Genomic DNA, 15310 nt, shown 5'->3' with positions numbered 1-15310 from the left:
GCGCGGGCGCGGCCGCCCGGCGTGCCGGGATCGCGGCTGCCGCCTGAGTTGCGCGCCGGCGCCGGGAAGCGGGGCTGCCGCGGGGGGGGGGGGGCGGCGGGCGGGCGGCGTCCCGGGCGGGGCTCCCTCCTCCCCCTCCCTCCCCTCCCCCCGGCTGGTCACATGGGGGTGGGGCGCGGGGGGGGGGGCGGGGAGGGAGGCTTTAAGAGCGCGGCTCCCTCGCGCCGCGGCTCTCTTCGCGGCAGCCGGTGCAGGAGGCGGCGGCGGCGGCGGCGGCCGGGAGCTGCGCGCACGGCGAGGCTGGCAGCGCGCGGGCTGGCGGGCGAGCGAGCGCGGGCTGGGCGGCCGGCCGGCCGGGGCCCCGAGGCGGGCGCGCGGTGAGTGCGGGCGCTGCTGCTGCCGCGCCGCGGGGGGCTGGGCCGGGGGGCCGGGGCTGCCGGGGCTGCCGTGCCGCCGGTCGCGCTCCTCGCCCGGCGCCCTCCTGCCCTTCGCAGCCGCCCGGGCGGGCCACGGAAACTTCGGGGTGGTTTTTGGGGGGGGGTCTTCGCCCTCCGGTGCCGGCGGTGGCCCCTGCCCGCCCGCACGCCTGCCTGCCGCCAGTGCCGATGGCTGGGGCGGCGGAAGCGCGGCCCTTTCCCCGCCGGCGCCGCTCCGCCGCTCAGCGCCCGGCCCAGCCCGGGGGTCGCGGCGCGGGGAGGGGCAGCAACAGGTCCCTGCGCGCCCCTCCCCTCCAGGGGCCCGCCCGGCCCGGCTCCTGGGCGGCCGCGATGCGGGGCTGGGCGCCGCGGATGCCAAGAGCCGCCAGCCGGGCAGTCCCGAGGGGGCTTCTCCCCGCCCCCCCCGGTAACCTCTGGTCGACCCCTCCGGCTCCGCCGTTGGTCAGTTTGGGCACCCCCCGCCCCCCACCCCCACCCCGTGCCTGGGCTGGACGGAGCTTCCCCGCCCCGAACAGGGGCCCCGAGCCCCGCCGCGCCTTTCCCCTTGCAAAATAAGATGCCAAGCCGGTCGCGGCTCCCGCGCCTTCAGCCGCCCCCCCCCCCGCTTCTGCTCTGCCACACGACCCCCCCCCCGCTAATTTTCCGAGTCTTTGCAAACGAGACCCCCCCCTCGTAATTTGGGGGAGCTGCTTCCCCCAGAACGAGCGCCCCGATCCCGGCCTCGGCAGACGAACGGAGCCGACCTCTTCGGGGGCGGCGGAGCAATGGCCCGGCTGCGCCCCCCCCCCGAGTTTTCTTACGGCGGGAGACCCGGACGGGGGGGAGAGACGGGCCCCCCGTTGCACACGGGGCGGGGGGGGGGGCGTGCGCGCAGACCGCGGGGCGCAGTGGGAGCCCGGGGCCGCCGCCTCCCCTGTGGCTTGCTCGGGAGGCGGGCGCGGAACGGGGCCGGAGCGTTTGGGCTGCCTGAGCTGGGCCCCCTTTCCCTCCCCGGCTGCCCGGGGCTTCAGACCAAGAGCCCGGGGTTGGGGGGCAGCATTTTTTCCGACCTCAAAATGCCAGTGGAGGCTGAGCCAGACCCAAGCCTCTGTCTCCCCCCGGGAGAGTTGCGAAATCCATCAAGCCCCCCCCCCCCCCCACACACTTTCTGCTTTGCAGCAGCTTTTTCGAAATAAAATGACCTGCCCCTGGAAAGAGCCGTGCCTGCGTGTGTGCTCGGGCACGTGAATTTCCTTGCTCGGTTTTTGTACTGCTTGGAGAAAGTTTTAATTTTTTAAAAAAAAATTGCGATCCCTTCCAAATTACCTGGAGGAAAAATACAAACACTACCTGGGCTTGACTGCAAAGGAATATTTTGTGGCCGGGGAAACTTTCCCAGGCAGCGGGCAGAGAGGAAGAAGGTCGACCTCTGGTGGGGGGAGTCCCTTTTTTCTTGCTCCCCCCCCCCCTTGTGATTTTGCTTCCCCTTTTGAAATGCCTCTGCAAGAACTTGATCTCCTTCCACGGCCAGTTTCCTCTTGTGGTGGATGTTCATAAGTGATCTTTTAAAATATATATATATCTAGGGGTGTGGGTTAACGGAAAACAGGAGATGAAGTAGGCTGGGAAGTAACGATCAGGTCAGGGCAGAGCGGCGGCGGCGTCTCTCCTTGACGACGAGGAGATCGGTCCTTTTTAGTGCCGAGATCAGATTTTTATTTTAGACCCTGACTTCATGCAGAGTGTGCATGTTTGGGAATTTGCAATTAAGCGATTATTCTGTGGGTGCCTGCTGTGCAGTCCCTTGGGATCTTCCCCGAATTACAACATTAAGGGATCAAATTCCTAAGAAAAAACTTGTCAGAAACTTGGGAGCCTCTTCTCTGCGCCTCTCCCCCAGCCTAAGGCTGTTGCTCATCTTTCATGCCGTCCCTTCGAGCGCTTTGGCAGGATCCCTGAAATCTGCCTGGTTCCCCCCTCCATTCGTCTTGGTGCTACCAAGTTGGTTAACCCAGTGACGCCTTGATTTTCCAGCATTGGGGGGTGGGGAAGGACTCCATTGTTCTCCTTCCAGCTCCTGTGACCCCTGGGTGGGCCCAGTTCGTGGAATGTGCAGTCAGTTTATGTCTTCCTGACCCTCTGCATGCACGGGATGTGTGAACACAGATGGGGGGGAGAGTCTGGGGTGCCCTCGGCCCACCTGGCATTGGGGGTGACTGATGGGTGCACTTGGGTCAGCCCAGAAGCAGACTGGCCCTCAGTGGAGAGTTGTTGCCAAGAGGGTTTCAGATGACCGGGCTGGCTCCATCTTTGAGCAGTTACCTCTTTCATGATCCAACCTGAGTTGGTATGAGCAAGCAGGAGCTGTGCTTTGCTTGGGCTCTGAGCTCCTCCAGCTTCTTGCAGCGCAGGCTGCTGTTTGTAACAGGGACGAGACGTGTTATAGAAACCATCCTTTGCGCTAGATGTTGAACCATATGCTGCAGTTGTCTGTTCTTGGCAAAACTTCTTTCGGGGTGATGTGAAAGCTTCAGCCGTGGCCTTTGAGCCTTGCCTTTCTCTTTCAAGCTTGAGTCCGGCCAGGTTGATTCCCAAGAAGTTTTGAAAATGTGGTGTTGAAACCAAAGGAGGAATCAACAGCACCAGTTCCCGGAGTTACGCTTTGGGGGGAGCTTTGACCCGGGTTGGGTGTTGGTTTTCATGGATCCCTGGGAGTTGCAGGTCTGCTAATGTCGGCAACCACTGCCGGTACCTAGTAAACGAACTGCTGTGGATAATAAAAAGCTTTCCAGAGAGCATCCTGCTTCTCCATCGCGGCTGGCAGGAATTTTCATTAAGATAAAGCAGCTTGTCTTGGCTGCGTGAATAATTCTCGGAAGCGAGAGAGCGGCAACGCCACAGCCAGCTCGGTGTGGACACTGGCGCTCCGTGCATCCAGGGAACGGGCTTTCCAGCTTCATTTAGCATCACAGATTAGTTGAAACAAAATGAAGCTCGATGAGTAAAGAAGGGCTGGCACGTGGGTAAATAGCCAGGGGCTCCCATTTTGGATTTGGGTAGGAATGCCTCCTGGGTGCCTCTGTATCCGAGAGGCGTGTGCATAATGTCTGTCCTTAGTTTGTGTTTTAACTCGGGAGAGACTGGGGTAGTATGCTTAAGTTTTGGGTTTGGTCTGCAGTGTCCTTACATTTTTTTTTTAATAAGAAAAAGAAGTTTAGGTTTGTGTGCCTCAAATAGTAATCGTCCTACTCCCTGCTGCTAGCAAGTTCTTTTTAATACTATAGTTTTGTGACTGGTGAGTAAGGCGTGGTTCCCTGGGAATATCTCTTGTGCAAGCCCTCGAGGCGGAAGCAAACCGGGCACTGTCCCGCCTTGAGGGGTCTTTTGCTGGAGATCTTGCAGCCAGTCTGTAAGAGGAATGCGTTTACCATCAAACGGTGTGTGTGTTTTAAAGAAAGAGGTTTTTTTTTCATCGTGCTGTGCAGTGTTCGTAATTTGCAGTGTTATTCCCTTTCTGATATTGGGAATTGGGGCCCACTTTGGATTTACGTTGCAAAAGGTAAGTTTAGATTTCCATCTTCTTTTTTAAAAAAAAGTTGAGTATGCACTCGGGTGGCAGTTTCCGTTCACTGCAACGAAGTCTGTACAGGACTACAGCCTAGCGGAGTGCGCCTAAATCTCCCATTTTCTGAGTGCAGCCCAAAGTTGCATTCCTTTCAGGCCCTCTGTTTTGAGAGACTAAATGCTTTTTAGACAATGCACAGCGTCCTCTGGCTCATATAAAGAGCGCCTGCGCTTCTGGAGGAGAACAGGTAACCATGCCAAGTATCCTTTGGAGGCCCTGCAGGCAATGTGGTGTAGTGGTTAGAGTGTCAGACTGGGACCTGGAGACCTGGGTTTGAATCCCCACTCTGCCATGGAAGCATGCTGAGTGACTCTGGGCCAGTCACACACACTCAGCCTAACCCACCTCGCAGGATTGTTGGGTGTGATTGTTGTGTTCCTTTGAAAGAATAGCCCTTGTCAATTCAAGTAGTCTTGATTAAAGTGGCCCTTGAATGATTAAAGAATGTCAGATTATAGAGAACCAGTTTATAGAGATCCAGATTATAGAGAGCCAGTTTGGTGTAGAGGTTAAGAGCCAGGTTTGATTCCCCACTCCTCTTGAAGCCAGCTGGGTGACCGTGGGTCAGTCACAGCTCTCTCGGAGCTCTTTCAGCCCCACCCACCTCACAGGGTGATTGTCATAAGGATAATAATAACACATTTTGTAAACCGCTATGAGCAGGCGTTAAGTTGTCCTGAAGGGGAATTTTAGGGAGGATGTACTGCATGGGTATCTTAGAATTAGTTAGATGATATTTTCTGTGAAATCTAAGAATATCTACCCCTGGCCAAGTCTGTATACCAAAAGATTCAAAGAGGTTACTTTTAGGCAGGAAACCCCCCCCCCCCCCAACTGTATCTTCCGGGCGATAGAAAAGTTATAAAAGCATCTGATTCCATTTGTCTAAAATACGAGGTTGGGGAGGAGACGTGCAGTGTGTGTTTGGGAAGTGTCTGTCTAATACTTGTATCAAGATGTGCTTCTCTTCTTACCTGGGTGGCCTCCTTATCGGTTCCAAAAAGGTCGAGCTGCTTGCTTTGCTTCAGGCTGGGGTGGGGAAGAAGCACTTTGCGGCATGTTCTGAAGTGGAAGAAAGTTCTTGCATTGAACTGTGGTGAATGTTGGCTCCGATTAAGTTCTCTGTTGGTGCCTAAGCAAACTGAATTTTCTTGGATTTAAAAATGAGTCTCAGGGCATGTTCCACTTCGAAGTTGTTGCGCTGTGCGTGTTCCATTTAAATGCGTGGAAGCGGCTAGAAGTCATGCGCTCCCGTTCACTTCAGTGGAGTGTGCACAGGACAGCCGCCACATACTGGAGTGTGCCCTGAAAGTAATTCCTCCTTTCTGCAAAACTTTCCTCTCCTCTATGTAGGAATCTTTGAACATGCATGTATTCTGTGCGGATATGGACACCCGCTGTGTATTGAAGTATTTCCCTCCCCTCCTCGTTGCCAGAAAAAGAGAGCAGTGGAGACAGATGGGGAGAGAAACATTTATGTTCTAAATACATTTTGGGGTTGGTTCAATATTTATCTTGAATTTAGATGCTGAAGAGCGACTCTTTATTTGCTAATACACCCCCCCCCCCCCCCGCCGCTTGTTTAGTTACTTTCCTTTTACTGGCAGAGCCTGGAGTCCTTCGCAGTTTGGTCTACATTTCATGAGAGCAGATGTTGGGATTCCAAACAGATTCCAAGCTGCGATCATTCCAGATGCATTTCTAAATCGTTAACTTTTAAATATCATACATTACGAGGTTCTGGATCTTCGGCTGCAGCTACTGCGAGCTTTCTTCCTCCTCCGTGCAACGCCCCCAAAGTACATTCGGAGGGATTCTGATCTTAAGTTGTCATCCAGAAGAAATTACTAGGAGCATGCAATGTTAAGGTAAATTGAACGGACGTGGATTAGACAGGGGGGGGCGGGGGGGCGGATGTCAGTTTTCTCCCTGCACCTTTGTTCCAAATGTTTGCACTGCCAGGTCTGCCTTGGAAAGCCCACTATAATTTCACGGTTTGCAGTGTGGAGTTGGCGCAGCCTCTGCCTCTTTTGATGGGGCGGACCGTTATTTTCTGCTGCAAGGAGTTCCAGTCGCCAGAGGTCTGTGCCTGGTCAGCTAAGTGGCTGCCCTGGTTTGGGGGGGCAGGGGGGGGGCTTGGGCCTGTGAGACTGGAGTTTATGGTATTATGTGGAGAGCTGGGGAGAGGGAAGGAGGAAGTCTGGTGGTTTGTCTTTGGAGTTTTGGAAGGGCCCGTGTGCCAGCATGGGCTGCAGCATGAACTCTGCAAAAGGCATGGTGTGTGTTGGATGGGAGGGCTGGATGAGGCCTGGGGCGGGGAGGATGTCTGGGATGTTTAAATGTGGGGGTTGGCCTGTACTTTTGGAGTCTGGGAGGGGTGGGTGGATATTGGGGGCTGGAGTGACTGTGCAGGGAATTTCTGTGTGTGTGAGCATATGCTTGTATGTGCATGTATGTGTGCACTCACATACTTTTCATCCATAGGGTCCTGAGACTGGGTGACGGGCATGGGGGGGTTTGCATTAGAGCAAGGCCCCGAGAAGCTCTTAGGACGAAGCGGGTGCTCGAAGCTGCTTTTGCAGTATGCACATGTCGGCCCCAGACTCGGAACTTTTTCAAAGATAAAACAAAAGAGCATATGCTAAAAGCCTTGAGCTGTCTGTTGAGATGGCTTCACCAGATACCCTGCGCTTAGCTGGCTCGGCCGAGCGGCTGCCGTTGGATCACAGTCTGTGATGTCACTCTTGGAAAGGGCTGGGGCTCGCAAGCCCCTTCTCAGTCCTTCTGGCTAACATCTGGGGGCAGAAATGCTTTCCTCGGATCCTTCGGTTTCATCACCGCTGGGCTTTTCCTGCTGCCGGCCCAGTCCCTTCCACCCCCGGCTTTGTTGTGTTCCTTTCCTTTTGTCAAGGCCTCCCAGTGTCAGGGCCAAACCAGACATGCAGTGCAGGGAGTCTTGCCTGCGGAGCTTCCAGAGATATTTTTTAAAAATCAGATCTCGGGGGCACCGTGTCTCATGCGCCTGACCAAGGACTGTTCAAAAATCACTTGGAGTTCCGGACACAGAACGTCCACCGCGTGACTGGTTGGATCTGCGACACAGGTCTTGAGCCTCTGCTGTGTCCAGCACGTGCTGCCTCTGAAAACCCTTTTTGGGAAGCACCGAATTCTGCTGTCGGAAGGGTGGCATGTCCTTAACCTGCTCCTTGCTTGAGTTTCGTTTGTTGACACGCCCGTGGTTTCTCCCCTTCTTCCCTGGGCAGGCGCTATAGCGCCCGATTGTGTTGGGAACGCAGAGTGCAAAATTTAAGGAGGCTCTGTTTCTGGTGGGGAAGCCAGCCACGTGCCAGGCCTGTTGTAATCCCGCTGGGCAGTAGGGATCAGTGGCTGCATCAGCCACTCGGCTGAAGGCTGAGCCTTCACTTTGCACGGGTATATTATAGAGGTAGGGAGGGACCTTCAGGCTTCTGTGGTTGCCGTTCACTTTTCCAGTACTGGAACGTGAAAAGAGCCTTGCTAGAGCCAGCCTGCTGGTCCGCCGAGTCCCGTTTCTTCAGGCTCCGTTGGCCTGTTGTGGCTCTGCTAGAGGCCATCACTATCTCCTGTGGCTGTGAGTTCCACACATTATACATTGTGTTGGGACCAGTTCTGCTGCCAAGCCATCGCTTGGGCATTGCAGGGTGCAGTTTGGTATCGGCTATGAGGGAGATGGGTGGGGACTGCTGTCTCTTCTAGCCGCTCCCATTGGCCTGGGCCCAGCTTGTTAGATGCTGTACGCCTTGTGAAGCCCCATGCTGTCCCCGCACGTGTGGTTTGCTTCATGCGGCTGATGAAATCCCCAGGTTGCCTAGGAAAGTTTCTTGCAGCAGTTAATTAGGGAGTCTTGAGAGGGTCGCAGGGCACTAGGTCTCTTGCGGTTGCTCGGGAGTAACGTAGTAACTCTCGGAGATGCGGAGTGTGTCAGGAGAACTCTGTTTTTCCCAAAGCCTTTCCAGTGGGGGCTGGGAGAGGGGGGCCAGACTGGCCCTGTGGAATCCGCTCTGAATGTGTAGACTCCTGAGCATGCGGAGATTCCAGCCAAGCCTCCCCCCATCGCTGGAAAATGGGGGTGGGGTGGGGGCAGGTCAGACCTTTATTTAGCCCTTGTATGTCCCAGCTGGTGTGTGAGGTGGGGAGTTTGGGAGACTTCCCCAGCGAAACTGCAGCAGTGCCGTTTTGTGTCACTATTGATTTTGTTGTAATGTCTTTGTCTGGGCGGGTGCCTGGAGCAGACGACGGCTTTGCTTTTATTAGCTCTGGGTCTAAATCTAGGAAAACGCTAAATATAGCAAGCTGCTGCATGGGCTGCCTTTTAGCCAAGGCCTGCTTCATCTTGTGCAGGGGGGCAGAGGTTCTTTGGTCTCCAGCCTGTGCCCCTCTGGGGCCTGTCCCATCCGCCCCCAGGCACAAAGTTCTGCTGCTCTGGGGTCAGGAAACCGGGTTGGATGAACTTCCGTTCCTTCAGGTCCTCTTAAACCGCTGCTTTGGAGGCCAGTTGGCTGCAGCTCTCCTTCCCGCAGTCATGCATTGGCTTGAGCTTTTGTGCAGAAGCCGAGTTTAGGGCAACCTTTGCAGGAAGCAAGACTTGTTTTCATGGGGGGGAACGTTGCTCTTGTGTGGTCGGGACGGGAGCCTCAAGTGGAGCGTTCTTCTGCTCGTAGCCTGAGAGGCTGGGGAGGAAAGAACGGGAGGAGCCCTGCTAGAGTACGGTTGGCACGTGTGTGCATGTGTGGTGGGAGAGAGAATGCAGTTTGAAGACCTCCTTTCTTGGAAGTGGTTGTGTGAGTTTGTCTAGGAACCTGCGTCCTGATGGGATTTGACGTTGGGTGCTTGAAAACCAATGGGAGCCACCAGGAAGCTGCTTAAAAGCTTATTGGGGGGGGATGTTTAGCCACATGAAGAGTGGGGGGGGGAGGCCTTAGCTACGCCAGCCCCCCTTGCAGTGGTGGGTTGGCTGGGTTCAGTTGGTGGGCGGAGGCAACAGGCGACACCCTGGCTCTGTTTGGATTTTTAGAAAAGTCCAGTTCAGCAGTGTTCTCTTTGATCTGTTTCTGGTTGCAGTACAAGACACTGATCAGATGTTTAAGCAGTTTCTTGGGGGAAATGCAGCATAAATTTTCTCCGGAGTTTGTAGCACAAGTGGTTTGTAGTAGATTTTTAATTCTCAGTCCCTTAGGTATATTACCAGCCCTTTGCATTTGGTAAGAAAAGTGATATTTGTCTGAACTTGTGCAAGTTTTTGGGTAAGGTTGATGGAGGCTGAACGTGGTGCCTTCCATGAAGATCGTTCCAGGTGGGCAGCTGTGTTGGTCTGTACTACAAATCAACCTGAAACTCTGATTTTATGACTCAGTATGAGTGTAAGTAGATCCGGAGGGGATGGGCATGAAGGGATGAGCCAGTGCTTGGCTCTTGTGGCCTTTCTTATATGTCCAAGGTAATGCCGATTGCCACTTTGGGGTCAGGGAGGAATTTCCTCCAGGCCAGATTGGCTGGGAATCCTGGAGGTTTTGGAGGTTTTTTTGCCTTCCTCTGGGCATTGAGCAGGGATCTTGGAGGGGGGTGGTGGTTGAAGAGGGGGAGGTAGCTGTAAATTTTCTGCATTGGACAGGGAGCCAGACTAGATGACCCTTGGGGTACCGTCCAGTTCTGTGTTTCTAGATTTTCCCCCGTCGGCATCTGCTCAGCTCCTGGTGGTTTCTGTGCAAATCCTCAGAAAAAAGGTTGAATGTTAGTAAAAGACCACCTTGACATTTGGATATGGGCATGTAGTGAAGCCTTTGCCGAAATCATTTCAGCCTTTGCTGAAATCACCGCCCAGAGCCCCTGGGGATGGGCGGTATACAAATTGAAATATAAAATAAAAAAATATTAAAAAAATAAATAAAAATATAGAGGTAGTGGCGAGGTTCATTGGAAGAGAGAAGCTCGTGAGAAAGGCTGTCCGTTCCCCTCCCTTTGAGCTGGGGTAGAACGGCCGGCCTGCCAAGAGCCCCGGGTGACTGCTCGCCTCCTCTGCCTGGAGTCTGCCTGTTCCACCTCTTCTGAGGCAGCTCCGAGTTCTATTCAGGCACCTTAGGAGAACCTTCCCTTGCTTTTCTTTGCCTGGCCACCTTGGGCGTCTGTTAGCGTGGGTTTGCTTTTTGGCCAGAACCTCATTGGTCTCTGCTGAGCCTGAATCTCAGCCCAACAGCTACGGCCTTTCTGCTCCCCAGGGCGTGGTGGTGTCCATTGACGGCACTGTCTTCGGGGGCGGGGGGCAAACCCCTTCCCTGTGCTTGGGTTGACTGGACACCTGAGGAAGACCTCATTGTGGGGGACACCTTTCTTTTTATGAGTTTTATTATCTGCTTTTTGTACTTTGGGCCTTTTCCTGTTCTGAATGCAATCTTCTAAGAAACCATTTTAAAACTCTGCTGAGGTTTCTGTAGGTCTAACACTCGCGCTCTGTCCTAGCTCCTGTGTCCCCGTGGAAGGAGGGGTGGTGGAGGGGAACACAGAGGACACGGAGGAATACCTCTGGCTTTTTCTGGAGTAAGAGGTCCCCCATTGACTGGAGTAATAGCTCCCAATTACCAAAGGTGGTGGCTATGGCTTACCAAACCCCACCCCTCCAGGGGTTCATCAGGCAGGTGGAAAGGAACAGAAAAGAGGAGGGGGCAGGGCCGCCTGCCACCCAAGAAAGGGGGGCTGATCCCTCCTACTCTGTGGAACAGAGAAAAAGATGGTAATTGCATTCTTCAGAGAGGCGCTGTGGTGTAGTGGTTAGAGTGTCAGACTGGGATCCCATACTGCTGCAGTCTGTGGTGACCCCCAACTTATGGGATGGCCTCCCTGAAAAGATCAAGAAAGCTCCCCCTCTCCTGGCTTTCCACAGGCTGTGCTAAACTGAATAATTCAGTTTTTCCGCTCAGGGCTGTGCTGGAAGGAAATGGTTCAGACAGGCGTTTCATTAAAGGGATGTGGACTGTAGACTATACTACTGGGTACTCTCTGTAGATGGTGAGTTTTCTCCTACTGGGTAGTTTCTGCATTGTTTAGGTATGTTATTTTCAATTGCTTATGTTTTGTTTCAGCAGTGTTTCAACTCCGGGATTTCTGCTTGCTTTCAGATCTCTGTATATTTGCACTTACATAACCCTGTTGCATGACTTATTGGATGTTTCAGCCGTGGATCATGTAGACTTGCCCTGTGTAATCTGCCTTGAGTCTCAAAGAGAAAGGCAAACTATAAGTCATGCAAATAAAAAAATAAATAAATAAAAACTCACTGGGTAATTTTGAGCCAGTCACATTCTCTTAGACTAACCTACCTCACATGGTTGTTGTAGGAAGGCAGAGCCGTGTTATAAGTTGCTTTGGGTGCCCCAAGGGGAGAAAAGCAGGATATACATGAATTTAAATAAATGCTTCTGAGGTGGGGGGTGGATTGATATACCTGCTGCAGCTGTGTGCCGGGTGGGATTGGTACATTTAGTCACTCCCAGTGCAGCAGAATTAGAAGCCTTGTGAAGAGGTTGGCTGCTGTATCTCTGCATGATTTGTTGCTCTGGAGCTGTTCACTACAACAAATGCACCCGGATGTGTCTCACACAGAAGGGGGGGTATTTACATTTAAGATTGGGTAAAAACTCTTTTGAAGAGGCAGGCGCTCCAGCCTCTGTTATGAGCTGCGGCATCAACGAGTTCTGACCTCTGCTCTGCACCGAGAAGCCTGTGACCGAAGATTTCAGCCCGGGGCCGCATTGGTTAATCAATCCGTTGAGGCTTAACCCTCTCAAAGACCTCTTCACAAACTGTTCCAGCCAGTGGCTGCATGACACCTCACAATGACAGAGCCCCGGATTAGCAGAACTGACCTAAAATTGCCTCTGCCCAGCCCCAGGGGAATTCCTTTCCCTTTTATCCTTGGTTTGACTCTTTCCAAGAAGCACAAAGTTCCCTTCTGCATTTGGCGCCTGGGGTGGGAGGAGGGAAGAGCAAGGGAGCCTCCTCACTGCTGCCACCTCTAGGGCATTGGGGAGAATGCGGGGCCAGACCAAGGGATGGTTAAAGCTGTATCGTTGAATGCTGTTAAATGTACTTCGGTGCTCCATGTGTCATGCGCCAGAAATGGGCTACGTGGGGTTTTGCAGTCTGTAGCGTCCCTGTTCTGCAATGAAAAGCAAAGCAGGATGAATGACCCCTTTCCCTTTTGAGTACTCAGGTCCGAAAAATAAAATTGCAGAGTTTAATCAAAGGGGAGGAACAAGATCAGGAATTGTGGGATATTTTAAGTGAGGTGGCGTACAACACAGAAGGAGGAGATATGGGGAGGGGGACCCCTTCCTCTCCAGTTTCTAAACTTTCAACGGAATTCTTCTGTTCCAGACTTCAAGATGGTCTTTACAGATCCTGAAATATGCTCTTTAAAAAGTTTTATTGGACCAGTTGAAGTTTCGGAACAGTCTTCCTTGACAGCTGCATAATGCAGTAGCTGCAATTTAAACTGGGAGAGACTGATACCGATTGTAAAAGATCTATGCTAGTTAACTTGATGTTTCTGGGCACAGTTCGAAGTGCTAGTTTGGCTTTTAAAAGCCCTGTTTGGCTCAGGACCCTACTTATTTGCAAAATAGTCAAGAGTCCAGTAGCACCTTTAAGACTGACCAACTTTATTGTAGCATAAGCTTTCAAGAACCACAGCTCTCTTTGTCAGATGCAACTTTATTGTAGCAGAAGCTTTCAAGAACCACAGCTCTCTTCGTCAGATGCAACTTTATTGTAGCATAAGCTTTCAAGAACCACAGCTCTTCGTCAGATGCAACTTCATTGTAGCATAAGCTTTCGAGAACCACAGCTCTCTTAGTCAGATGCAACTTTATTTTAGCATAAGCTTTCGAGAACCACAGCTCTCTTTGTCAGATGCAACTTTATTGTAGCAGAAGCTTTCAAGAACCACAGCTCTTCGTCAGATGCAACTTCATTGTAGCATAAGCTTTCGAGAACCACAGCTCTCTTAGTCAGATGCAACTTTATTTTAGCATAAGCTTTCGAGAACCACAGCTCTCTTTGTCAGATGCAACTTTATTGTAGCAGAAGCTTTCAAGAACCACAGCTCTCTTCGTCAGATGCAACTTTATTGTAGCATAAGCTTTCAAGAACCACAGCTCTCTTCGTCAGATGCAACTTCATTGTAGCATAAGCTTTCGAGAACCACAGCTCTCTTAGTCAGATGCAACTTTATTTTAGCATAAGCTTTCGAGAACCATAGCTCTCTTCATCAGATGCAACTTTATTGTAGCATAAGCTTTCAAGAACCACAGCTCTCTTCGTCAGATGCAACTTTATTGTAGCATAAGCTTTCGAGAACCACAGCTCTCTTCGTCAGATGCAACTTTATTTTAGCATAAGCTTTCGAGAACCACAGCTCTCTTCGTCAGATGCAACTTTATTTTAGCATAAGCTTTCGAGAACCACAGCTCTCTTTGTCAGATGCAACTTTATTTTAGCATAAGCTTTCGAGAACCACAGCTCTCTTCGTCAGATGCATCGATGCATCTGACGAAGAGAGCTGTGGTTCTTGAAAGCTTATGCTACAATAAAGTTGGTTAGTCTTAAAGATGCTACTGGACTCTTTACTATTTTGCAACTACAGCCTAACACAGCTAACTCCTCTTGATCGACTTATTTGCAGTAAACTTTTCATATATTCTGCTGTTACTTTGCATACTGATCGTCTGCAGTGAATTGAAGACTGTCTAAAGCAATGATTCCCAAAGTGAGTTGTGCCAGTTCCCAGGGGTGATGGGATTACCTCGCGGGGGGGGGGGGAGGCTGGCAGGGGGCGCTGGACGTGGACCTCTCTGCGCGCATTATTGGCTTATTTGCAATTTGTTCGGCTAGAGCCCTAGAGCGAAACTCCTTCCTTGCTTCTGTATGGTGCTGAAATCTCAGATTTTTTAGTAAACACGTCACCAGAGCTGTAGTCAGACCAGTATACCACGTTTTGAGAAGCTGTCATCACCGACAATTTTAATTGGATTTTGAATACGTGTACAATTAATTGGTACTGTTTTAAATTTTACTGTTATTGTTCTCCTTGGTGCAAACTGCTTTTCTGAACAGGGCTTTTTGAAGGGGAGGGGGCACTGGGGATGAGTTTATGGCACCAAGGGGGTGGTGGCCTGCAAAACTTCGGGAACCACGGGTCTAAAGTATAGTGGGTAGTTGCAACATCTAGAGGCTGCTCTGGGAGGTGTTACAGGACTTCTATTTAGGAAGATTTGTTTGACATCCCTTTTTTCTTATTTTAGAAACTGAATAAATTGGTTTAAAAACTCAGAGTGAGGGAAAATCTCTGCCTCTGCCCCTGCCTCTATCTATCTATACCTATATAGAAAGATATATGAAATATTTAAAACAAATAAAACAAGCATACAAACGGGGGTGGGTTGGGGGGGAAGCCTAATAAGAATTAATTGGGGAATGCCAAACAGAACCAAAAAACCTTCACCCGCTGGCAGAATCAACGATACGGGGAGGCAGATGTATCTCCCTGCAGAGGGAATTCTGAAGTTTTGGGGCCTTGACTGAGAAGGCCCTTCCTTCAGTTGCTGCCCCGTCCATCGTCAGATGGTGGGGGTACCCGCAGCAGGGCCTCTGAAGATGACTGGAGGGGACGAGTAGGTTGATATGGGAGAAGATGGTCTTTAAGGTATTCCAGTCCCAAGCTGTATACGGCTTTAAAGGTTAATGCCATCACCTTGAATTGAACCGGGAAGCAATTGGGAGCCAGCATAGATGGAACAAGACTGGAAGGATATGGCCCATGTGATCCACTCCAATCAGCACTCTGGCTGCAGCATTCTGCACCAACTGCAGTCTCTAAGTAGTCTTCAAGGGCAGCCCCATGTAGAGTTCATTGCAGTAATCTAATCTAGACGTTACCAGGGCAAGTGCTATAGTGGCAAAATCTTTCCTGCCCAGGAAGGCACCCAAAGCTGATGAAAGGCTTCTCTGGCCAGTGTTGCCACCTGTTTATCCGACAGGAGGCCCAGGTCCAACAGCAACCCCAAGCTATGAAGTTGCTCCTTTAGGGAAAGTGCAGCCCCATCCAGAACAGGAGACGACCCATTTCCTGATTCAGACATTCCCTCCACCAATAACACCTCCATTTTGTCAGGATTAAGTTCCAGCTTCTCACCTGTACTGGAAGGGATATACTTGGTTTGTTTCTGAAACAATGAGG

The 15310-nt window shown here is 51.9% G+C and overlaps 1 protein-coding gene across 2 annotated transcripts in view; it reads left to right on the top strand.

The window, feature by feature from the left end:
- Nucleotides 1-270: 270 nt before the first annotated feature.
- Nucleotides 271-15310, top strand: part of CNTFR (ciliary neurotrophic factor receptor) — a 379352-nt gene continuing 364312 nt past the window's right edge. For both annotated transcript variants that reach the window (XM_054986878.1, XM_054986875.1), the window contains exon 1: nucleotides 271-377. The gene's annotated coding sequence lies outside the window, so the exon portion shown is untranslated. The remainder of the gene's footprint in view (nucleotides 378-15310) is intronic.

The sequence above is a fragment of the Eublepharis macularius genome, chromosome 8 (genome assembly GCF_028583425.1).
Source record: "Eublepharis macularius isolate TG4126 chromosome 8, MPM_Emac_v1.0, whole genome shotgun sequence".
Taxonomy (NCBI): domain Eukaryota; kingdom Metazoa; phylum Chordata; class Lepidosauria; order Squamata; family Eublepharidae; genus Eublepharis; species Eublepharis macularius.
Note: the sequence above shows the minus strand (reverse complement) of the source record. Positions and strands in the feature narration are given on the sequence as shown.